This window comes from Telopea speciosissima, chromosome 9 (genome assembly GCF_018873765.1).
Source record: "Telopea speciosissima isolate NSW1024214 ecotype Mountain lineage chromosome 9, Tspe_v1, whole genome shotgun sequence".
In the NCBI taxonomy this organism is placed as follows: domain Eukaryota; kingdom Viridiplantae; phylum Streptophyta; class Magnoliopsida; order Proteales; family Proteaceae; genus Telopea; species Telopea speciosissima.
The window spans coordinates 32,746,924-32,772,501 of record NC_057924.1 but is presented as its reverse complement, the minus strand read 5'-3'; the positions used below and the strand labels follow the sequence as shown (position 1 = coordinate 32,772,501).

At 40.6% G+C, this 25,578-nt stretch overlaps 1 long non-coding RNA gene across 1 annotated transcript; it reads left to right on the top strand.

The window, feature by feature from the left end:
• Positions 1 to 7,781: 7,781 nt before the first annotated feature.
• On the top strand, positions 7,782 to 25,558 carry LOC122639372. Its single transcript, XR_006329506.1, has 3 exons — positions 7,782 to 7,863; positions 11,787 to 11,788; positions 25,547 to 25,558. It is a non-coding gene; the product is annotated as an uncharacterized LOC122639372 (long non-coding RNA).
• Positions 25,559 to 25,578: the final 20 nt, after the last annotated feature.

The following is a 25,578-nucleotide window of genomic DNA, read 5'->3' as shown; positions in this document are numbered from 1 at the left end:
TTTATCTTTCTATTTTAGAACAAAGGGGAGAGTTGTATTTAGGGTGGGATTCAACCACGATTTGGGTGGTTCTTCTTTAGATTTTTTATTTTTCTTCTTTCCCTTTTATCTTAGGAAAAAGATATAAAAGGGGAGAGAGGAGAAACAGACTGAAGCTTTTTCTCTTCCATCTAGTTTTTCTACTTCTTTAGTTTTTTTGGTTTTATTCTTTTTTCTAGTCTCTTTGTCTATTAAGAAATTCTGATTTCTGAGTGGGGCTGTAATCGACATTCAAGTTTGTGGAGTTATTGAAGATTAGAAGATTCAATTCAAAGCTATTCTATTTTCTTCAAGTTCTACAATTTTTTTTCCATTCTATTATTTTGTTCTTCTTATTGTTAAAACAGAATTTTATCTCCCTTCCCCTAAGATCATATGTGTAATTTTATTTAAGCACTTTTGTAATTTGTTCTTGGTTATCGGGGTGCGGTGAATTCAAGTGATGGGATTCAAGTGACAGAATCATCTTCATTGGATTGTGCAACCTCCTTAATCAGCTAAGTTCTTCTTCTTATAAATTTTAGTTTTAGTAATTTCTCTGTCTTTTTCTCCATTAGTCCTTCCTTCCCTCCCTCTTCATTGCTTTCATGGCTAGCTAAACCTCTCCTCTTGGGAGTGGGTGAAAACATGAGAGAAGGAAGAATTGATGGCTAGCATTGTTTATGTGATTAATGAACATGATCAATATTGGACTTACAATGGATGACCGTCCATAGCTTATATGTCATTCCAAGGGGAACTATATACATATTCGTTAGCCGTATCCATTGTGACACCAGTATGTTCATGTATTTTTTTTGTTTACATTGTATGTTGTATGAGCACTTTGTTCATAGAATATGTTAGCCGTATGTGAGTCGTGCCGCATATCTTATAGACCTATGCTGTATGCATGCTTTGCCCTAATATGCTAGTCATTGATTTGCCCTAATTCTCATGGTGGAACCCATTCCCAAGTGACTTTCTTACTTTTAATTCATCCATTCCCTTAGCGGTTGCCCCAGTTTCTATTTCTAATTTGTTATGTTTGGTAATTTAGTTGCTTCTATATTTGCTAGTGTCCATAATTGGTAGTTTCCATATATAGTTTGTTTCCATATTTAGTAAGTTGTGCACTTCGCGTTAATTAAAAGTGAAAATTTATTCAAGGTTGACCTCCTCGTGTTCGACCCGTAGCTACGATTGACCCGTACGCTTGCAGTATTATTTTAAACACAAACAAGTTTTTGGCACCATTATCGGAGGAGGTGACGCTTGTTTAGTTTCTAATTTTAATTGATTCGTAGTGTTTTAAAAAAAAAAATCAAAAAAAAAAAAAAAGAGCTTTAAGGAGTACCTAATTTCGGATTGTGGCTTTTGTATGCTTGTTTGGGTGAGAAATTCTAAGAACTGGATAGAACGAGTTGACATTCCAACCATGGTTGAGGAAGGAGAGAGGTAACCTATGACCCTTAGGGACCGCTATTATCCCGTACGGGCTGCACAACCCTCATGCATTCGCTTACCCGCCGCCCAAGGAAACAATTATGAGCTTAAATCTAATTTCATTAGTATGTTGCCCCACTTTCATGGGGGTAGCTAATGAAGATACATATTTGTTTCTTAGGGAGTTTGAGGAGGTATGCGTGCTCATTAAGATGCAACAATTGACTGATGATGGGGTTAAGTTGAGATTCATCCCCTTTGCACTTAAGGATCAAGCTAAAAAGTGGCTCTATGGTTTTCCAAGAGATTCAATAACTACATGGGATCAATTTATAGTTGTCTTCCTAAAGAAGTTCTTTCCCTTGCATAAGACCAATAGGATTAGGAATGACATTCTGCAGTTCAGACACAAACTAAACGAATCCTTTTCCACATTCATGGAGAGATTCAACAACCTTCTTCAAGAGTGTCCTCACCATGGCCTAGATACTTGGCATCTGTGCCGAATCATCTATGAGGGTATAGATTATCAAACCAAGCAGTTGGTGGGATCCATGTGCCCAACTGGATTCACATCATTCATCGATGAAAATCAAGCTTGGGAGTTTTTGGTTGACTTAGCAGACAAGACCAGAGAGTGGGAATCCACTCAAGAAAATGAAAACTCCGGTAAGGGATTTTTGGTAGAGGGAACTGTAGGCAAAGAGGCTCAGTTGGACAGTCTTATTAGAAGATTAGAAGCCATAGTGACCAAGGGACCTTCCCCAATAAATCAGGTTTGTCAGACCCTCCCTCTGTGCAGTGGATACCAATCCTCATCATATGTGATGGATGAGTGCCCTAATAGGTCTAGTGGGCATGGAAGCTATGAGAGTGTGCATGCAATGAACAATCCTTATAGTGAAACCTATAACCCTGGGTGGAGAAATCACCCTAACTTCTCATGGAACCAAGGCCCCAATCACATTGGTCCATCTACATCCCAGCCTCCAATCCAAGGTCAGTTTGCTCCTTAGCAGACTAACCCTATATTTGTCCCCCCTCCCAATAATCTCCGACCCACACCACCAACCCCAATGATGATTCAGCAACCACCTGAATTTTTAAAAAATAGTGATGAGCCTACCAGGAGAAATTCCCTTGAGAAGAGTATGGAGCTTCTCATGAGCACATTCATGACCAGCCAACATAACATGGAGAGGCAAATCTCTCAACTGGCCAATACTCTCTACGAAAGGGAAAAGGGTAAGATGCTGAGTCAACCAGATCTGAACCCTAGGACCTTTGTGCACCATCCACCTCACACTCAATTGAACTCTTTCCATCAGAGTCCACACCACTCAGAACCCTCTAGTCAATGTAATGCCATATATACTTTGAGAAGTGGACGTGAGTACCAACAAGAGGTTCCAATTCAACCAACTCCTGTAACTTCTAAGCCTCCTGTTGATATTGTGAATGTTCCCCATCCACCACCCATTGTAAGTGCCCCACATGACCCTCCCATAGTTGTGAATGACCAGCCCCCTATCCAAGGTTCATTTGATGAATATATAGTGGTTAATGAAGAGAAACATGAAGAGCCACCTGAGAAGACTTATGTCCCTAAGGCTCCATTTCCCAATAGGCTTAAAAGCAAAAAGAAGGATACAATAACTGAAAAAGTTTTAAATGTCTTAAATCCCTCTTTTAGATAATATTTCCTAGGTACCTACCTATGCAAAAGTCCTCAAGGACTTGTGTACTCAGAAAAGGAAAACCAATGTACCTAAGAAAGCCTTCCTGACTGCCAATGTGAGCTCAGTTCTGTCATAATAAATAGTGGCTAAGTATAAGGATCCTGGTTGCCCAACTATCTCATGTATGATTGGTAACACTAGAATTGACCATGCCCTTCTTGATCTAGGAGGTAGTGTCAATTTATTGCTATATTCAATGTACCAATAATTAGGGTTAGGAGACCTTAAGCCAACATCTGTCACATTACAATTGGCAGATAGATCAGTCAAGACTCCCAAAGGAGTAATTGAGGATGTGTTATTAAAGGTTGGGGAATTTTTTTTTCCCATGGATTTCATAGTCCTAGATACCCAACATATGACCAATATCAAAGGTCAAATCCCAATTATCCTTGGTCGACCTTTCTTAGCTACTAGCAATGCTCTGATCAATTATAGAAATGGTCTGATGAGACTATCTTTTGGGAATGCATCTCGTGATTTTAATGTCTTTAGATTGGGAAAGCAACCATGCTTAGATGAAGACGTACATCTAATTTTTGAACCACCTGATTTGGTTAAAATTGCTCTTAACACAGGTATTAATAAATGTCTAGAGGACTTGCCTCAATCCAAGTATGGGGGAGAGCCTTCTAAATTGTGGACTAAGCCACCACCTGTTGAGCCAGATGGTAATCTGTCTACTTCTCTTCCCAAGTCAACACCAGTGGAACTGCCTGAAAAGGAACAAGAGGTGTTGTCCCAACAACACAATGGGGGCACTGTAATATTTGATCCAGGTAAGGGTACAAACTCTACAACCTCTAGCACATCTTTTAATTCCTCTCTCATACCACTTTCTTCATCACATTCTTACGAGGTCATGGATTTCCATGTACCTCCCTATTTTGAGCCACCATGATCATATCCGGTACGCCCCCTCTTCTTTGTCCTTGTTTTTTTTTTTTTTTTTCATGCATTGAGGACACTGCATCATTTAAGTATGAGGGGATTTCTTTGATTTGTAGTCTATACTGCGATTTGAGAATGAGTGTGTAGCCTCTTTAGTTTACTTTTCTGAAAGACTTTGAGAGCATTCAAAATACCCTACACTTTGAAGTAATAAAAAAATTCCGCACTGAGGAGGGAATTGGAATATACCAATCAAAGGGATTTTAAATTCTTTGAAAGTACACTGTCTACTGAGAGAGCCAATTTTGTTAGTCATTCTATTTACACGAGTTTTGGTTAGGTTCTAAGGTTGAACCATGATACACTTGCATGATATAGTTGATTGCCAAAAAAAAATTATTTGCTCTTTGATCCAGTCTTGGCTTGTAGCCTATTTGGTTTCAATAAGTAAGCCCGATGTGTGTTTTACACCTAATTCCTTAAAGCTGTCTGGTTTGAGAGTAATTGGCCTAAAGCTTGCTACAAGAGCCACCTAGAAAGCTTAAGAAGTCAAGATATTGCACGGATTGGAGTAATGTGTACTGAAAAAAAAAAAAAAAAAAAAAAAAAAAGGAAGTTTGAACTCATACTGCATCAATGTCTAAAGCCACAATGTGGCAATCAAGTGATATATGCACTGAGAATCTATTCCAACACTACTTAGTAACTTGGGTGTCTGATGCAAGCCCTGCATGTCATTCAAGCCAATTGTAGTGGAGGGACATTTGAGTTCAATATTTGAAAAAATATGGCAAGTAAAATCAAAGTGAAATTGAAATTGTGCATGTGTTTAAAGGTTCTACCAAGGTTCCGAGCTGAAATCTTTTGTAGCCTAGATGACCTACTCGATCTAATCTCAAGGAAAAACAGTGTGACTCACCTTACCCCAAACCTCCCTAAGTTAGATGTATGACAATTTTCCAACTCAGAGTGGGATAATAAAGTTCAAGTGTGGGGGAATATCTAGAAAATCTCAAAGTAAATTATCTTGGGGCTGCATTCTTTATCTTGGCCATAGTATGGATTTATAAATTGAATTTTGTGTGTATATTCACTGCAAACATTCACGAGACACAACTCGTCCACTAGGGGTAACCTAGGGGTTCAAAGGCTTGTTGCACATGCTAAGTGCAATCGTGATTCCTACGAAAGTGAGTTCGGATTTTTGCATTCTAGATTCGTTTTTGCTTTGTTTGCTTGAGGAGAAGTAACGTTCAAGTGTGGGGGAATCTGATGAGCACATTTATGTGTGAAATCTTAGGGTATAAAGCATTCATTTTACCACATTGAACAGTGTTACTTGGATACTATTTTGTCAATTTTCAAGTTTAGGGGCATTTTGGTCAAAGTGGTGAATACATGTCTAATTTGACCGTCAAACGCCACGTTACAAGGTTGAAGAATTCAGCTGGGATAGCTTTCCAATGCGTAATATTGGAAGTCACTTGATTGGAGCCGATTCATGTTTAGAAGAAGAAGAAGAAGAGAGAAAAATCAAGCATAGGGGCATAAGGGTAATTTTGACAAATTGGAGATCTTTCGGAAAATATTGGATGTTGGGCTCATATCGTGTGGAATTTAAAATGGTGCAACTTTAATCCTCGGGCTGGTTCCATCTGGGCTCAGGATAGAAAGATATAGCCCAATAATGATTTTCAATGAAGTTAATATTTATGATGAAGGAATAGAAAATAAAAAATAAAAAAAGAAAAAAACTCACTCTCTCTCTCTCATGTGATAACACTCGGCTATGGCAATGGGCGACGTTTTTTTGTGCAAGACTCCTAATCAAAATGGTTTTTCAAGATTGAAGACTCCTATTCCTTTATCTTTAGTCTTCTAAATAGGTTAGGTTTCCAAGTTATAGGAATTTTAGTTTATCTTTCTATTTTAGAACAAAGGGGAGAGTTGTATTTAGGGTGGGATTCAACCACGATTTGGGTGGTTCTTCTTTAGATTTTTTATTTTTCTTCTTTCCCTTTTATCGTAGGAAAAAGATATAAAAGGGGAGTGTTATGATCATAGGTAGATGGGTTATTATGTTGGGCTAGTCTATTAGGGGTAGATGAGTAATTTGTGTTGGATTAGCCTATTAGGGGTAGATGGGTGATTTGCTAGAAATAGGTTATATAATGTAAAGCAATAGTTGTAAAGAGAATTGATATGTTATGATCATAGGTAGATGGGTTATTATGTTGGGTTAGTCTGTTAGGGGTAGATGAGTAATTTGTGTTGGATTAGCCTATTAGGGGTAGATGGGTAATTTGCTAGAAATAGGTTTATAATGTAAAGCAATAGTTGTAAAGGGGAATAAAAAAAAACATCAATTCTCTCTCCAATCTATCTTCTTCTTCCCCTGTTTCTAGGAGGTCGCTGCCCTCGAAGCCAGCATTCTCTTCTCCTCAAACCCCATTTCTCCTTAATTTCTATTTACTTACAACAAAGGTCGTTACATTGGTGCTTTCATTGAGAGAAATCGGCAATCAACCATGGCCGATGAACTCCGCCTCATCCCATCGTTCACCCTTGCTCAGGAATTGAAGGACATTCGTGCGTTGTTGCTTGATTGCAAGAGGAATTGCTTCAAAATGCAAAATCACATAGAAGATCTGCGGCTTAGTTCTGCGGCGATCAATGAACAGTCAAAGGAACTTCAACGTCTGGTACGTGAATCAATCGATGAAGAAAATTCCAGCACCATGGCAAATCCTGAATTTTTGGAGCAAGAAGACGACTCTAGTGCTGCAAATCCAATTGCATTAGAGATCGTTGCTTCGGAGATTGTTGCATCAGCACTCATTCCTACCTTCGTCGATCAACATCCAATTGAATCGGAGGCCGTTGCTTTAGAGATTGTTGCATCGGTGGTCGTTCCAATGGCATCAGTGCTCGTTGCAGGATTCAAACTAAATGGATTGTTGTCAGAGTCATTACCAGAATCAGAGTTGCAAGCATCATTGCAGTAAAAGGTGGTTGGCTATGTCGCACTATGCTCTCTGTTCATTCCTTCTCCGCTTCTTAGAGCGCCCTTGGATGCAAATGGTGCAAGCTTCTTGGGTTTTCCGTTCACTCCACCATGGCCACCGCCGGCCGCTCTAGGAGTCTCTTGCAGTACCACACAACAGATCTTACGTTCATCCACCATTCCATGTCTTGCGATTCTGGACGACTCGGGAAATTTTAGAATGGTTTATAGAAAATCATCCGATGGGGTTGTGTATGTGTACATGAACGATGGTGATCATAGAGGATTAACAGGTGGGAATCGATCGTTCACCCAATCGAAATCATCTCTCCAGCTTTTGATCCCTGAGATGAAGGGGAATTTGTGTTTGTATCGATGGTGTTTGATGGCATCACAATCCTTCAGGCTGCCCCTGGACTTCTCGGCAGATGTGGCAATTTGCACAATCTGTATCAAGCAGGCCCTTCGACCCTTTTATCCAGGTGGGTATTCCTACCCGTTTGTGCTTACTAACAGAGATCAAGGTGCTAAAGGGAGAGAAAAGATCTGGATCCCTAGGCCACCACCGAAACCGCCACCACCTCTGCGCATATACTTCCAGTTGCCAGAGGTGCTGCGAGCAGTTCCTCAAGTGTCGGTCGACCATGGCATCATTTTGAAGGGAGATTCCTCTATCCTTGCCGATTTCTGTCACACACTGGCCATGGCGATTGTAGTCAAGCAAGACCTACAACTATTCAATGGTTTTTCTGAGAGAAAAATGATGTTGAGTCTAGCTACATTACCGTTGGCCAGAGGCATTGCGGTGCTCTGTTATGAAGGTTTGGTTTGATACAATCTCGGGAAAGAAAGTGGATACCCCACACTCTGGTCGAGTGCGAGGACTTGGGATAGCTCACCCTTTGCCATTAACTCACATCTGTTACATAACATCCCACAACCCTCTTTACAACTATTGCTTTACATTATATAACCTATTTCTAGCAAATTACCCATCTACCCCTAACAGGCTAATCCAACATAAATTACTCATCTACCCCTAACAAACTAACCCAACATAATAACCCATCTATCTACCTATGATCATAACAGGGAGGGAGGAGAAACGGACTGAAGCTTTTTCTCTCCCATCTAGTTTTTCTACTTCTTTAGTTTTTTTGGTTTTATTCTTTTATGTTATAGTCTCTTTGTCTATTAAGCAATTCTAATTTCTGAGTGGGGCTGTAATCGACATTCAAGTTTGTGGAGTTATTGAAGATTAGAAGATTCAATTCAAAGCTATTCTATTTTCTTCAAGTTCTGCAATTTTTTTTTCATTCTATTATTTTGTTCTTCTTATTGTTAAAACAAAATTTTATCTCCCTTCCCCTAAGATCATATGTGTAATTTTATTTAAGCACTTTTGTAATTTGTTCTTCGTTATCGGGGTGCGGCAAATTCAAGTGATGGGATTCAAGTGACAGAGTCATCTTCATTGGATTGTACAACCTCCTTAATCAACTAAGTTCTTCTTCTTATAAATTTTAGTTTTAGTAATTTTTATGTCTTTTTCTCCATCAATCCTTCCTTCCCTTCCTCTTCATTGCTTTCATGGCTAGCTAAACCTCTCCTCTTGGGAGTGGGTGAAAACATGAGAGAAGGAAGAATTGATGGCTATCATTGTTTATGTGATTAATGAACATGATCAATATTGGACTTACAATGGATGACCGTCCACAGCTTGTATGTCATTCCAAGGGGAACTATATACATGTTCGTTAGCCGTATCCATTGTGACACCGGTATGTTCATGTATTTTTTTTGTTTACATTGTATGTTGTATGAGCACTATTTTCATAGGATATGTTAGCCATATATGAGCCGTGCCGCATATCTTATAGACCTATGCTATATACATGCTTTGCCCTAATATGCTAGTCATTGATTTGCCCTAATTCTCATGGTGGAACCCATTCCCAAGTGACTTTCTTACTTTTAATTCATCCATTCCCTTAGCGGTTGCCCTAGTTTCTATTTCTAATTTGTTATCTTTGTTAATTTAGTTGCTTCTATATTTGCTAGTTTCCATAATTGGTAGTTTCCATATATGTTTCCATATTTAGTAAGTTGTACACTTCGCGTTAATTAAAAGTGAAAATTTATTCAAGGTTGACCTCCTCATGTTCGATCCGTAGCTATGATTGACCCGTACGCTTGCGGTATTATTTTAAACTCAAACAACTTACGTCAAAAGTTCTGGCACGCCCTGCATTTATCACTGTCCACATCGTTCTGTGGGTGTTGGGATATTTTCCACCAACAGTAGCTGCCTAATGTAGATCATGGTGCTAGGGTCTCCAGTCTTGGCTGAGGTAATAGGTCCTGTCATAGAAAATGGTTCTAGGCATCAGGTTATACTTAATTAGAAGAATTAAGTACATGTCTACTGGAACTTAAATGACTAAACAAAGCAATAAAAATGTACTTAGGTTGGCTCGGGGTACGTTAGCGTCTAAGTGTTTGATTGGCTAGACAACCTATAAGGTCCTGTTCTTGGCTGTTCTAAACCTTGGATAGGGTAAGATCTACGCTCCCCATACATAGTAAATACGTACTACAACATACCTACTTAACTAAGTTCTGTTTCGCATAGCAACACTCCACACAATTCGTACATCTCAATATTCAAGCATGTAATAATTTAATATTACATACACCAATTCCCATAGGTACGTATACACATATATTTATATATATATATTAAATACTCATTGTCAACATATCAACAAAATTTTCCAACTCCCAATGTGTTTTACTCAAACCACATGTAAAAATTACACCCCTTTGATTTTAAGAAAGTTGTGTTTGTTTAATTCTTAGATTAATAATTAAAATTTTTTTTTTATAAAACATTAATAAAAGTCTGTACCTTTATGTTTCCCAAGGTTATTTTAGGTAAATCCTAAGTTTCCATGAATTATGATCCAAAAATCAGCAAAATACATTCATTGGGCGATGTCTCTGGGCGTTGGCCGCATCGCCCAGTGCCATTGCCCAGAGAATCGGGGCACAGGTATATGAGTCCGAGAGAGACCCATTTCAAACCTAACTTCTTCTAAACCTCTCTAAACACTTGGGAAAGGTCCTTGGAGGGTAGTGTGACTATTCCCACACCAAATCCGCACATTTCTTTGAGATCCTTGCGAATCTACACGTGCCTAGGTAAGATTCTTGGTTGCTTTCCCTATTTTAGGTCTTCCTTTTGTGTTCCCCACATTTTGGCTAGGGTTTTGCCAAAACTTCTTTCCCTAACTATCTCTTTTCTTCTCTTTTTGTAGAAAATGTCTACAAGCCACCGCACAGCTAGAAAATCCGTATCACAGAAGAGACTTCGAGTTGAAAGTGATCGTTCATCATCATCTTCATCTACGGTACCTCCATCTTCATTTAGGGATGATTCCTCTTCGGATGAACCCGAATTTGATCGATTCCATTTTTCTAGGTACGAGCATGTTAAGGTCTGGAATGACTTTAGGTCTCTAAAAATTGTAAACGGTCGGGTGGTCCAGGTGGAGGACTTTCACCAATATGGTCTCTTTGCTAGATTTAATGCCCTAGGTTGGGCATCTATGTTGTTACCTACCGAGCCTTGTTATCCCAACTTGGTTCGATACTTTTACTGCAACTTGGTGCCATCTGGGGCACAAGAGTTCAGACTATTGAGTAGGGTGAAAGGAGTGAACATCCATTTGACCACTGCTTCATTAGTAGAAATTTTGAGGTTACCCAATACTGGGGAGAGGTGTTACTACAAGCCTCGCATGGAAATTTCAGAAATGTTTTCTTTGGAGACTAGAAGGATAGTCTTCAAAGCACTAACAGGGTCACAGAGCACACCTAGATCTGAGGTTTCCTACAAGCCCAGTGCTAGAGTGATTAGTAGGTGTGTTACCTACAATATCTACCCCAAGGGCAGTAACAGAGGCAGCATATCTATGATGAGGGCGTATATCACATACTGTCTACTAGGAGCTGGTAGAGGGGGTTCAGTCATCAACCTCCCATACCTTTTACTCCAGGTTATGCTATATCATGCGCAAAACCCATCGGATGGGAACCTTCCATATGGGAAGTTCCTTACCTTAGTTTTTCAACATTTTGAGGTTCCTTTGGTGGGAGAGTACATGGAGAAGGACAAATCTAGGCCTATTGATAAGACTTCCATTCTGAAGATGAAGGTGCCAGGAGAGGATCCACTAGAGGGTGAGGAGCAGGTAGGGATACAGCAGGGAGATGAGGGGTTGGATGTGGAGGAGCAGGGTGATGATGTGCATGATGAGGAGTTATATAGAGTGGAGCAGGATGTCATCGGGGGCATCCACGGAGAGGAGCAGTTTATTGGTGCACAGGATGTGAGTTAGGGTGACTTTAAGGGTGTTGACACTCAATATACTAACTTACCTGCTTATGAGGCGACGGGTGCCACCAGTTCTCAGATTCTAGGGCCATCTGAGTGGACGCAGATGATGTCACATTTTCAGAGCCTCGGTACCTAGCTTTTAGACATGGCGACTAGGATGGACCAGGGCTTCACTTCTTTGGAGAGCAAGGTGGGATCTGTAGAGCAGCGCCTAGATTTTTGGGACAGATTCTACAAGGTTGACTCTCACCAGACATAGCCTCCTCCGAGCGACTTACCTCCTACCGAGTAGTTCCTATCGATTTATGCTACATGGTTATGACTGTCTTCTTTTTTCTTATACTTATGTACTTTTCTTTGGTTGGAAAGTTTCTAGTTTAGTGTTTTTTTTCTTCTTTTTGTCAGCTTATGTAATTATTAGATTGCAGTTCATGTAATTAAAGCTTATGTAGTAGCTTAGCCACAATCAACTTTAATTTAATAGAAATTATACACTTTTGTTTCATTACATCTACCTCCCTTGTAGCTTTTAATTTTTTTTTACTTGTTTTTAATATTGGTAGCTTATTAACCCTAATCTGCATTCCATGAATGTAAGAAGAGTTTCGTGCTCTGATACCAAGCTCTGTCACACCCCAAACCACCCCCTGGGAGGATTGGGTAGGTAAGCCAAATTACGTAACGGCAATCCGCCAAGTCCCATGCATCTAGAAGCAGTTATTACATTCACGGAACCACATTCATCACTTTATCATACGCAAGATCAGAGAGCTGCAGATAAACTATAATTTCAATAACAAATAGAAAGCGTAGCGATACGGGAAATGATGATAATGTAAATTCACCTAGAGAGGGGTGAATAGGTGAAAGTAGTGGAATATAAAAGCTTGTGCGAAATTAAAAATGTTATTAAAATAAAGTAAATAAATTGCAACAATAACACCAAGATTTATAGTGGTTCGGCCAAAACTTGTCTACATCCACTTTTCTCACCTTAGAGAGAATTCCACTAAAAGAAATCTTGAGTATGAGCAAGAGAACTCGTACAAATCTTGATTAAGAGCAAGAGAACTCAACTAATCTTGATTGAGAGCAAGAGAACTCAACTACTCTTGATTGAGAGCAAGATGACTCACACAACCAACTACTCTTGATTCCAAGCAAGAGGACTCAACCAATCTTGATTCCGAGTAGGAGGACTCAAACTACTATTTAAGGGTACTAAAGATTAGAGTTTCCTCAACTTTAGTAGTGTATGCTACCTTTCAACTTGAAGCTTAATGCAAAGTGTGATAAGGAGCTAGTGAGGGAATATACTTGATCGAATGCTTGATGAAGAATGCACACTTCAATGCTTTGGATGATGAAGTAGTAATGCCTTTTGATGCCTTTGATTAGATTTTATTAATTGTGTTTAGCTTAATTAAGCATACCTATTTATAGGCAAAGGTGCTCAAAGCATCTAAGGTTCATTGCTAATTTTGGATACAAATCTGTCTTGATCCGGTATGCCGTTTCCCAATTCGGTATGCCGGATCATGGAATATATCTGTTGACCAATGGCTAATTCACAACAGACATATTACAATTCGGTATGCTAGATCTATTTGGCATGCCAGATTTTCAATTCGGTATACCGGATCAGATGTAGCATATTCCAATTGCTCTCTATGAGTAAACCCTGAGATTGCAAACAAACAGGTCAAGATGGATTCGGCATGCCAGATTCAGATTTGCTATGCCAGATCAGCTGATTTTGCTGAAAATGGCTAAGGCCATGTTTGGACAAGTGTGGGGCCATTTACTTAGGCTAGGTCCATGTAAAAACACCTCCTAGAGTCACTCTACATGTATGCATGTGTGAGTGTGTGCATTACAAATGGACTTAAACTTTAACTACATCTTAATATAAAAACATTGAACACATGCTTTTAAAAGCTCTTGTATTTGAGATGCTTGAACATGGTCTTTGAACCTAGTCCTTTTCTCAGTCTTTTTCTTCACACCATTCTTTGATACTTTGTCTTGGTTCAACAAGTTTGTATAAGCTCCCCCTTACTTGATGCTTTATTTCTTGTAAGGTCTCTATACAATATAACACAAGTTAGTTCAACTAACTTATTTGTTATCATCAAAATCATATAAGGTGATGTGTGGATTTTACCCCAACAATCTCCCCTTTTTGATGATGACAAATAACTTAGTACCAAATATTAAAATATCAAGATAGTATCAAGAAACACACAATTTGCATTAATGAAAAAAACTTGCATTGACTAATTGAAATGAAAAGGTTTACATAGCATTAGCAAAACATAGTCAAAACATAAATCCAAATTCAAATTCAATTCAAAACCCAATTTCTCTCCCCCTTTGGCATTATCAAAAAGCGGGGATAAAGAAGAAAGAAAGTTAATAAAATTTTGGTCCCCATTGTGTGTTGGGTCCGTCAATGTTAGTATCATACCTTTCTCTTGGTTTCCAAATCATTTGGTTACCATACCAATTTGAGTATGATTGGGGGTTCCAAGGTCTTTGGTTTTGGGATACCTTATGTGGTCTTTGAATTTTGGGAGGGTCTCTCCGATATTCACCATAATAAGGTCTTCTAGGTTTGTAATACACTTGATTCGTATTTTTTGATCCCATATACTTATTTCTCCATCGAACATCATGGCAATCCCAAATTGAATGTCCCTTTTTGTTGCAATTATTGCATATAACAATTTGAGGGATATTTGGACTTTGAGTCTCTCTTTTGGAATTGGGTTTCTTAGCTTGAGGACTTTTCTTCTTGGAATAGCATTCCTTAAGAGAATGTCTCTTCTTTCTGCAGTAGTTACAATATTTATTTTTCTTAGCTCCCTTGCTTGCTATCTTACTTGAACTTGGCTTTTGGGTTTGATTTGAACTCTAATTCACATCATAGCCTAGCCCTTCCTTGTTGAAAGGTGGTTTGGATGAAAATCCAAGTAAAATATCAAGATTCTTTTTATCACTAGTAAAAGATTCTAAGTCTTTACACAACTTCTTTTTTTCTTCTTCTAAGTTGTTAACTAGAGAAGTTAGAATTGTGTTTTGGTCTTTGAGGGTAGTTATCTCTTTTAAGAGATTCTTTTTAGTAATAGCTAATTCCATGCTACTTTGATAGAGATCTTCAAAGGCTTCTTCTAATTCTAGAAAATCCTTATCCTTATGAGATGGAGAAGTGGGGGTTACCTCATTTTCACTTTCTTCATCTTCAATAGCTACAAATGCAAGGTTGGTTTGCTCTTCTTCTTGAGATTCTCTGTCTTCCTCTTCTTCATCACTTAAATCGAATGAGTGTTTGACTTTATATATTTTTTTATATTTCTTTATCTTCAGACAATCTCCCCTAAAATGTCCTAGTTTCCTACACTCATAGCAAATAATGTCTTTTGAAGAAGAGTCATTATTCTCTTTAAAAACATTTTTATCTTTTAGATCTCTTGAGAGTCTCCTCTTGTTGAATGAGGTTTTGCTTTTGTTCTTTAGGAACTTTGAGAACTTCTTTGAGAGATATTCGATCTCGTCATCGGATAGTTCTTCTTCATCATCACTGATTTCATATGATTTGAATGCTACAACCTTCTTCTTCGGTTCTTTTGGTTCAATCTCCTTGGTATCCAGTTTTAGTTCCATCTCGTGGGTTTGGATTGATCCCAACAGCTCGTCTAGACTCAATTTGTCGATGTCCTTAGATTTTTTGATTACTGTAGTCTTGGGTCTCCATTCCTTTGAAAGAGATCTCAATATCTTTCGAATATTTTTACCATTGGAGGAGTAGATCTTCCCTAAACCTTTCAGCTTGTTTACAATGTTAGTAAAACATGTAAATAATGCATATATGTCCTCATCATTTTTCATTTTAAATAACTCATACTCATTTATAAGCATATCAATCTTAGATTGTTTGACCTCTGAAGTACCTTCATAGGTTATAATGAGTTTATCAAACATCTCCTTAGCGGAGCCACACATAAATATCCTATTATATTCCTTCTCTCCCAAAGCACATTGGATGTAGCTTATGGCTGGAGTCCACCGTTCTTTGGGTTTGTTTATATTGTTTAGTCCTTTCTCAATGACTTCCCATGCATCAATGTTATTGGCACAAACGAAGTCCTTGAAGCGATTCTTCCAATAAAAAAATCCTTCACCTTCAAAGATGGGGTCGGATAATATTGTATCCTTCAACCTTGCGATTGACAAAGGATCCCATGGTCTTAAACTCTTAATTAGATTATAAAAATCACGGTCTTGAGCTCTTGCTCTGATACCAAATGTAAATTCACCTAGAGGGGGGGTGAATATGTGAAAGTAGTGGAATATAAAAACTTGTGCAGAATTAAAAATGTTATTAAAATAAAGCAAATAAATTGCAACAATAACACCAAGATTTATAGTGGTTCGGCCAAAACTTGCCTACGTCCACTCCTCTCACCTTAGAGAGAATTCCACTAAAAAAAATCTTGAGTGTGAGCAAGAGTCGTAAAATCTTGATTAAGAGCAAGAGAACTCAACTAATCTTGATTGAGAGCAAGAGGACTCAACTACTCTTGATTGAGAGCAAGAAGACTCACACAACCAACTACTCTTGATTCCGAGCAAGAGGACTCAACCAATCTTGATTCCGAGTAAGAGGACTCAAACTACCATTTAAAATAAAGGGTACTAAAGATTAGAGTTACCTCAACTTTAGTAGTGTATGCTACCTTTTAACTTAAAGCTTAATGCTAAGTGTGATGAAGGAGCTAGTGAGAGAATGTACTTGATCGAATGCTTGATGAAGAATGCACACTTCAATGCTTTGGATGATCAAGAAGTAATGCATTTTGATGCCTTTGATTAGCTTTTATTAATTATGTTTAGCTTAATTAATCTTAGCTATTTATAGGCAAAGGTGCTCAAAGCATCTAAGGTTCATTGCTAATTTTGATACAAATCTGTCCTAATCTGGTATGCCATTTCCCAATTTGGTATGCTGGATCATGGAATATATCCGTTTACCAACGGCTAATTCATAATAGACATATTACAATTCGGTATGCTGGATCTGATTTGGCATGCCGGATTCTCAATTCGGTATGCCAGATCAGATGTAGAACATTTCGATTGCTCTCTGTGAGCAAACCCTGAGATTGCAAACAAACAGGTCAAGATGGATTTGGCATGCCGGATCAACTGATTTTGCTGAAAATGGCTAAGTCCATGTTTAGACAAGTGTGGGGTCATTTGCTTAGGTTAGGTCTATGAAAAAACACCTCCTAGGGTCACTCTACATGTATGCATGCGTGAGTGTATGCATTACAAATGGACTTAAACTTTAACTACATCTTAATACAAAAACATTGAACACATGCTTTTAAAGCTCTTGTATTTGAGATGCTTGAACATGGTCTTTGAACCTAGTCCTTTTCTTAGTCTTTTTCTTCACACCATTCTTTGATACTTTGTCTTGGTTCAACAAGTTTGTATAAGCTCCCCCTTACTTGATGCTTTATTTGTTATAAGGTCTCTATACAATATAACACAAGTTAGTTCAACTAACTTATTTGTTATCATCAAAATCATATAAGGTGATGTGTGGATTTTACCCCAACAGATAACATATACATAGATAAGTTTATCTTGATACATTTCCCAACAACCCACAACCTAAGAAACAAAGTTGACAAGAACAAAACTAAAGTTACTACATACATATATATACAGGGTGAAATAACTCAACCCCAAAAAGAAAGTAAGAAGACTACAATAGAACCACAATCAGAATGGGGATAAACTCCTAACGAAAACAAAAAGGAGTCCCCAAGACAAAAAGCATCAAATGCACTCTTCAACGCTCTTCATCAATGACCACCGAGAATGCACGCATCATCGGCACAACCTCCGTCGGGGTCCGTACCAAGATCATCATAATAACCAGGGCTCTCCTCCTCGTAATGAGCCTCCATGCCACAGTGGCATTGATCTGATAAATCATCTAAAGAAAAACATATATAACAGAGTGTGAGCCCCCACTGAGCTCGTGAGCAAAATATATCATCATGCATGCACGTGCAACCACAATCCATATGATCCTACATGATATGCAGGTCCAGATTATTTATTAGCCACCTAACATCACAACTAAGTCAGGTCAGTGCTATTACAATCCCCAATACATGTATCCCTGGTACGGGCTTCCCACCCCTTCCCGCAATACACCCATTGAGTTGTCAGAGAGGACCAGTCAGCTCCCGCATTCATTCACCAAGGTCAGTCCGACCAGCCCTCTGTGATTAATCTGTAGGGTAATCCATCACATTTTCTCGTTTCTTTTCTTTTCTGGCATATAGCTCAAAATCACCATTCTGGTGTAAACACATTTCTTTTCTTTTCTCATATACACATATGGTCACCCTCACAAGCATCCAACACCTTAACCCCTATTGGCAAGGGTGTGTAGCACGGGTGATGAAACTCTAACCCCATGTCTATATGGCATTGTATGAGTCAGGTGGTGTCAACCGCATCCCATACTACGGGCTACCACGGGCCTCATTTCTAAGCCGACTACGGCATCTAGTCTAACATTCACATTCATCAGATAAAATTCACAGTGTTGATCAACAGACAATTAATGTATAACAGTTTGAATAATTGAATTGAATTTAATAAACACAGCATTAATATTTGAATTTAATTGCCAGCACAGCATCACAGATTACATGTACATATATGATAATATTTCACTCACCTGAGTTTGGTTCTAAGACCTCGATCGTAAACTCAGTTCCAATAGCAGTTTGGTTGTTGCCCTCAAGCGCGGGATCAAATCCTAAATATAAATAAAAAATTGTCATGTTGAGTTTTCAACCTATCTCTAGTAGTCCTAGGGTTGACCTAAGCTTACTGGGTTGATCCAGTGTTTAGTTGGTTCTCACTTGGAACTCTTTGGGACTTGCACTGGGCCTTAGGTCCATATCCCAATGCATCATCAAGGAATGGTGGTCTAGGGGTAAAATGGTCATTCTCAGTAATTGTACCTGACCCTATGTCAGATTAGGTTCATAGTGCTATCCACAGCTTGTCTGTGCTGTAGGACCAAGCACAGTAGGGTTTCCTTCACCTGCGGGGCCCACTTGGGTTTCAAAGCCAATCCTTCTTCAGGACAGATGTGGAAAAGGGCATTTAGGTCATTTTCCATCTTCCTACACTGTCACATGGTCAATGGGTGAGGTCCCCAAGGTTAGATTGCAAAAATTGCAGCAAATCCTTCACTGGGCGATGGCTCTAGGCGTTGGGTGCATCGCCCAGAGTCTGCAAATCGACAAAGGGCTGAGATTCCAAGGTTAGGCTTCATAGGCAATGCTCACAACATCACCCCATGCATGTTAGGGGGTTAGGTAGCCCTAGGGATGATCTCCATTCTGGTCCAGATGGATCCTCCACTGGGCCCACCATTTGGCTGCCAGAGGCTGCCCAAACAGCCCAGTAAATAGTATCATAGGGTTTTTTCCAAACATGAATCTCAGTTTCAGCCACATGCAAGGCTGGAAACAGATATAATATGGTGGTTTATGGCTGCAATTACCTAGGGTTAGGTCTGTGCAGCCATAGCATGCATCCAAGGTTCCAAACAACAAGCCAGCAGTGGATCTGGGCAGTGCAGCCATGCACAGCCAGATTCGGCTCTCATAAACAGCAAACCAGACTTATATTTTTGTTCAAAAATCACAGATCTTCCATGCTCTAAGCTTGCATGGCAGGTCTGAGGCTGTCCAGGGAAGATTCCAGCCTTGGATAGGGTGGCAGCCTCTCGTTCTTCCTCTTCCTTCTTCTTCTTTCTCTTCTTTCTCTCTTCTTTATCTCTTCTTTCTCTCTTCTTTCTCTCTTCTTTCTCTCCTTTCTATCCTCTCTTCTCTCCCACGAATTGAACAGTGGCCAAGGGTTCTAAAATGAGCCCAAGGCATTCCTATTTATAGGCCCAGCCCTCACTAAGGCCTATTTGGCTATTAAGGCCCATTTATAAAATGAGTTTTTAAACTGATTCTGAGTGATTTTGGGCACACTGGTGGGGTCCACAGTGAACCAAGGGTATGAGGTGGTCCCTCAGACTCCCCTCTATCTATGGAGGGTGCCCATGACCATGTTAGGTGTTCCCCACAATTAAAATCCACTAAAATACACTGTTTCACTGACAAGGCAATGTCTCTGGGCCTTGTCTGCAACACCCAGTGCCATCGCCCAGAGATTGCAGCAAAGCTAAATCTTAGTGGGGCTTGCACAAGGGTTTGACCCTTGGTCAGGGCATTGTCCCCACATGCCATTTGGAGGTTTTTTACACACTTTTCTAGAGGTGGGTCCCACATTTATTGAGAGGAGAGAGATTACCTGGAGTCCAGGCCATACATCAGGCTATGAACTGTGCATTTGAAGGGTCTGCTATCCACCTACTTACAGGCATGTAGGATGATCCACAGAAGGTTTCTTCATCAATCCAACTCACTGGAGTGATACTCCATAGTGTTCTTGGTTGCTTAATCATGGGTTCCTGTCCTTCAACCAAAATTCCAGCCAGTCAGGAGCAGGGTTTGACACATGGCGATCCCCTGCTGTAAGTATCGTGGTCCTCTTTGACGAGGTTTCCTCAACCTTATTGGCGACATACTATTGGTCTGGATTGTGGGGTATAATTTTGACACATCATCATGGGGTGGGGGTCATGCATCATAAAATATTGAAAATAAGAAGGAGTCGTCACCTAGGATTAGGACCAAGGACCCAATAGGTGTAGCCCTATCCGTTATGAATGGAAACAGGCTACAGAGCTCCATATGGTCTGGTCAGAGATTCAGGTAAAGGGTCAGGTTACAAGCATGGGAAAGTGTTAGGCACCCATCTTGCTCGGCGAAAACCGGTCTTCCTGTTATAGATGCTAGAATGATGAATTTTCTCTTTTTCTATGATGGTGAGGCTACATAACAGATACTACACTTATATTTACGATATGTATATTAAAGCGGGAAAACACTAGGGACTACATTGTAATGATGAAAATGCAGTAATTATACCTCTATGTGAGTATACCCTAGATCTTGGTAATCCCTTGGCTTAGGGGAGACGAACGAATGGACTGACAGTACTGGCTTCTTCGAACAGAATAACAGCTCTTTTGGGTAGCTTTTGTTATCTGCAAATAGACAGAATAGCGGCTGTAATGGGGGATTCTTGTTATCTGTGCACGGACGGGATAACAAGCTTGAAGGAATGGAATCGCTCTCTTATCGAATAGGTAATCAAAGGATCTACCCACGCTCAGGAACCTTGCTTCAGCGAACACTCTCAAGAGAGAAAATCAAGGCAAAAGGGGGTATATCTCACACTAGGAGGGTCTCCTTACCCTGAAAATCCATGAAAAGAGGGGAGGGGACCCTCTTATTTATAAGGGGGTGTCCCACACCCCTGTCCTGGATAGGTCCTCCACGACATCGTGGAGGACAACCACGGCGCCGTGGGGGACTTTTCCACAGCATCGTGGATGACGTCAGCCTGGTGACATTGAAAACCTCCGCGGCGGCGTGGCTCTATACACCATTGTCGTGGGGGACCTCCATAGGGCCGTGGGACACTGTCCATAGTGCCGTGGACAGTGTGGTCCCCCTCATCTCACCTTTTGGGCGCAAATGGGCCATTTTTGGGTTTCAGGGTGTGTTTGGGCCCATGGGCTTAGTCTTTTTAGGTTTCAGGAAGGAAAAAGGGTGCGGCGTCCATTGTCCGTATCCCGTTGTCATCATCGCCAAATGTGGTGGCAAAATTTCAGCGTCTATAATTTACCCCTCTTTGGCCAAGGCCTGTGCCCACAGCCGAAGGGTAAAGACAAAAGACCAACTGATTTTGTCACCAAGAGTATATATTACTAACACCTTGCTCAGGGGTTGCAGAGTTGCAGGCGGTAAAAATTCTCGATAAACCTTGAAGAAATTGGTTAAGCAATTAAAATCCTTCGTTAAACCATAAAGGAAAAAATTGCATGATCATGGCAAAAATCTTCCAATAATCCTCAGAGAGATTTGACCAGACGGGTAAAAATTCTTTGTTAAACCACAAAGGAGAAATTATGCGATTAATCGTGGTGAAACATTACTCCGATAATGCTGGACAGTTAAATTTTTTCTTTTTTTCTTTTTTTTTTTTTTTTGGGACCACGGCGCCATATGGAGATCTCCATGGCACCGTAGAGTGGGCGACAATCACGGTAGTGTGGCAATAACCATGACACCGTGGAGATCCACCATGGTGCCATGGATGGTTTCTCATGGTGCTGTGGAGGTTTCGAAGGCACCGTGATCACGACTGTTCCTCCTTATAAAAATGGGGTCCCCCCTTGACTTTCTTATGCTTTCAGACCCAAAATTCTACCCTTTTTTTGTATTTTTATGCTTTTACTGAGTGAGATGGCCTTCCGTAGACGTCCTCGTCAGTGCTTACACGGTCCGTTGCTAGGTACGACTGAACCAGATGATCGGGCGGACTGGTACCCAGTTGGAATGACACTACGAGATACTTCCCGCCACATCAGCAGTGCAATCTGGGGATCACGGGCGGTAAGCATTCTTCCCCTATCTTGTATTTTTTTGTACTTTATTTAATTATGTAGTCTTAGTCAAAATATCATAGCCGGATACCAATTTAGGCATTTAGATGCGTAAAAAGAGGCAGAGCCATTAGATACCAAACTGGTTATCTTTCGGCATGCAAATCGAGGTAAAACCCTAAAATACTGACCTAGTCATTTTTAGGCACACAAATCAAGACAAGGCCATCAGATACCAAATCAGATATCTTTCGGCATGTAAATCGAGGTGAAGCCATCAGATAGCAAATCGGATATCTTTTGGCATGCAAATCGAGGCAAAACCCTAAAATACTGACTTAGGCATTTTAAGGTACACAAATTGAGACAAAGCCATCAGATACCAAACTGGTTGTCTTTTGGTGCGCAAATCAAGGCAAAGCCATCAGATACCAAATTGGATATCTTTTGGCACATAAATCAAGGTAAAACCCTAAAACATCAACTTAGGCATTTTAGGCATGCAAATCAAGACAAAGTCATCAGATACCAAACCAGTAATCTTTTTGGCACATAGATCGAGGCAAAGCCTTAAACATCGGCTTAGGCATTTTAGGCATGCAAATTGAGATAAAGCCATCAGATATCAAACCGATTATCTTTCGATACATAAATCGAGGTGAAGCCCTAAAAAACTAACTTAGGCATTTTTAGGCACGTAAATCGACGTACAACCATCAGATACCAAACCGGCTATCTTTTGGCATGTAAACCGAGACGAAGCCCTGAAACATCGACTTAGGCATTTTTAGGCACGTAAATTGAGACAAAGCCATCAGATACCAAATCAGTTGTCTTTTGGCATGTAAATCAAAGCGAAGCCATCAGATACCAAACTGGATATCTTTTGGCATGCAAATCGAGGCGAAACCCTAAAACACCGACTTAGGTATTTTTAGGCACACAAATCGAGAGAAAGGCATCAGGTACCAAATCAGTTATCTTTTTGATGCATAGATCGAGGCAAAGCCTTAAAACATCGACTTAGGTATTTTAGGCACGTAAATTAAGACAAAGCCATCGGATACCAAATCGATTATCTTTTGACACGTAAACAGAGGCAAAGCCCTAAAACAATGACTTAGACATTTTTAGGCATGTGAATCAAGGTAAAGCTGTTAGATACCAAACCGATTATCTTTTGGCATGCAAACCAAGGCGAAGCCCTAAAACACTAACTTAGGCATTCTTAGGCACATAAATCGAGATAAAAGTCTCTAAATTCTCTGACCTAGCCATGTTTAGACTTATATTTTGGTTGTGTTTGTTGTTTATTTATTGGAATCTAATTAAAATTTTCTTTCTTATGTTTTTGCAGGGTAAGATCATTCCGATGCCGAAGAAGTATTGCGGCATAGAGAGAGTGAGAGAGTGGTATGAGGAGCTCTGCCCGGAGGTACTATCCCAGGTGAGATGGACCGTACTAGGGCACATTGCTGCCTGTCGCATCCGCAAGTTAGATAGCCTGACTGTTCGGGCTCTAGTGGAGAGGTGGTGGCTGAGCACCCACACCTTCTATCTCCCACTACGAGAGGTGACCATCACACCTCTTGATTTGTACATGATCACGAGGCTTCCTTTGGAGGGGCACCCATGGCATTGACACCAGCAGACAGGTGGATCGCCTCTACTACTGGAGGTGTATGATGAGGATCGAGGTCACCCAGAGAGGCCTTCCTGTTGCCGCTATGAGGCAGTTCTGAATGGAGAAGGGGGTGACAGATCAGTCACCCTCTGAGGAGCACGACCAAATGGCTCGGTGTTTTCTCCTCTACTTGTTGGCCGAGGTCATGTTCAGCGATATGATTGGTACTGTGACCATCGACGTAGGTTTTTACCGATTCTTTGAGGATTTTGATGCTACGGCAGGGTTCGGTTAGGGAGGTTTGGTTTATGCCCACCTCCTCTACATGATGGACTTTCTAGTCCTCGGTTCCCTGAACCTCATCGGGTGCTCCTATGTCATCTGGGTAAGTCTTCCTTACTCTCTCTTTTCTTCTTTTTTTTTTTTAAGTAATTGAAAACTTTATTACTGTCTAGACTTACTAACTTCTTTTGTTTTCCTATAAACATGGAGCTACGAGGTCCTGTCCTTCTGGGCTCCCTTCTTTAAGGGGGGAGAGGACCAGGGCATTACTTTCCCTCGGGCTCGGCGATGGTCTGAGGGGACTCTTCTAAAGAGCCGGTGCCATAAGGATCTGCCTTCGGATCAGGGTCTCCTAAACGAGCTGCGGCTCGAGGATGTAAGTCCAAAACCATTCTCTTTTATTTTTTATCTTCATTTCGCATTCTCTTTTCTTATCAACACTTTTCTGTGTTTGGTAGGTCTTCCTCCGCCCCTATTTTCTGGAGTATCTTCCCGAGCCGGACCTCTATGCTTGGGCATCCGTTCTCTATTCTCGATGGGTCCTCTTTGAGGGCCCATGGGGTTTCTCCTTTTATCTGGGAGAGTGGGTGTCCCTGTAGTGGTCTGAGGAGTGACTCGTCCCCTGTCTCCCTCCAGCTCGGATGCACACCCCTCACCTTTTGGAGCTAGAGGAGATCCAGCGCCAGAGGGTAGGTGAGCTGGTGGCCCAACTGGCTACTGCTGGGGACTACCCAGCATTTCTCTATCGAGACGCTATTTGAGTCCCTTTGACTCTGGAGGGTCCTCGGGTAAGACTTCATTACCCTTATTTTTTCAACTAATCAAGAAAATTCTTGACTTGTGCTAACTAACTTTTATTCTTTCGCAGTACCCCTTCCGCCCTCTCATTCCTAGGAGTTTTGGTCGTGGATAGTCTTCTCATGCCTCTCGGGTGGCGGGGGTGGACCTTGAGGCCGAGACCTCTGGCGGAGTCCCACCTATGCGGTTGGTGCATATGGATGACCACATCCCCTACTACCGTCCATGGTTCGTCAGACCCGCTGATCCGAGCAGGTCGGACATCGAGTTGAGACCTCTCAGCTCGCCAGACTACGACCTCGGCATCCCTATCCCATATGATGGGGTAAGTAGATTTCCTTTATTTATTATTTTTTTTCTTTTATTTACGTTTGCAAAGCAAAAATCCTCACTTCTCACATCTCTTCCTTTCTTCTTCTCTAGGTGACTGCGGATCGGTACACTGACATGCGACGCATGATGGCCAGCATGGACGAGGTCATCATCCCCAGAGGGAACATGATACACCACTGGGTGAGTTTCTCCCCTTATATTTATGCACCTCTTTTTTTATTTTTTTTGATGTTTATTTTTTGCTCATTGTATATTTCCTTCCTTTTTTTAGAGGGATCAGGCTACGTTCCACCATGCCGAGTCGGAGAGGCATTGGCTCAACTCTGAGAGATATCAGACTGAGCTAGCTCATGCCCGAGCCGAGATTAAGGCTCTTGGAGTTGATAGAGATAGCGCGACAGCACCGCAGCGAGCCTTTCAATGGATATTTTCTTTAGGACG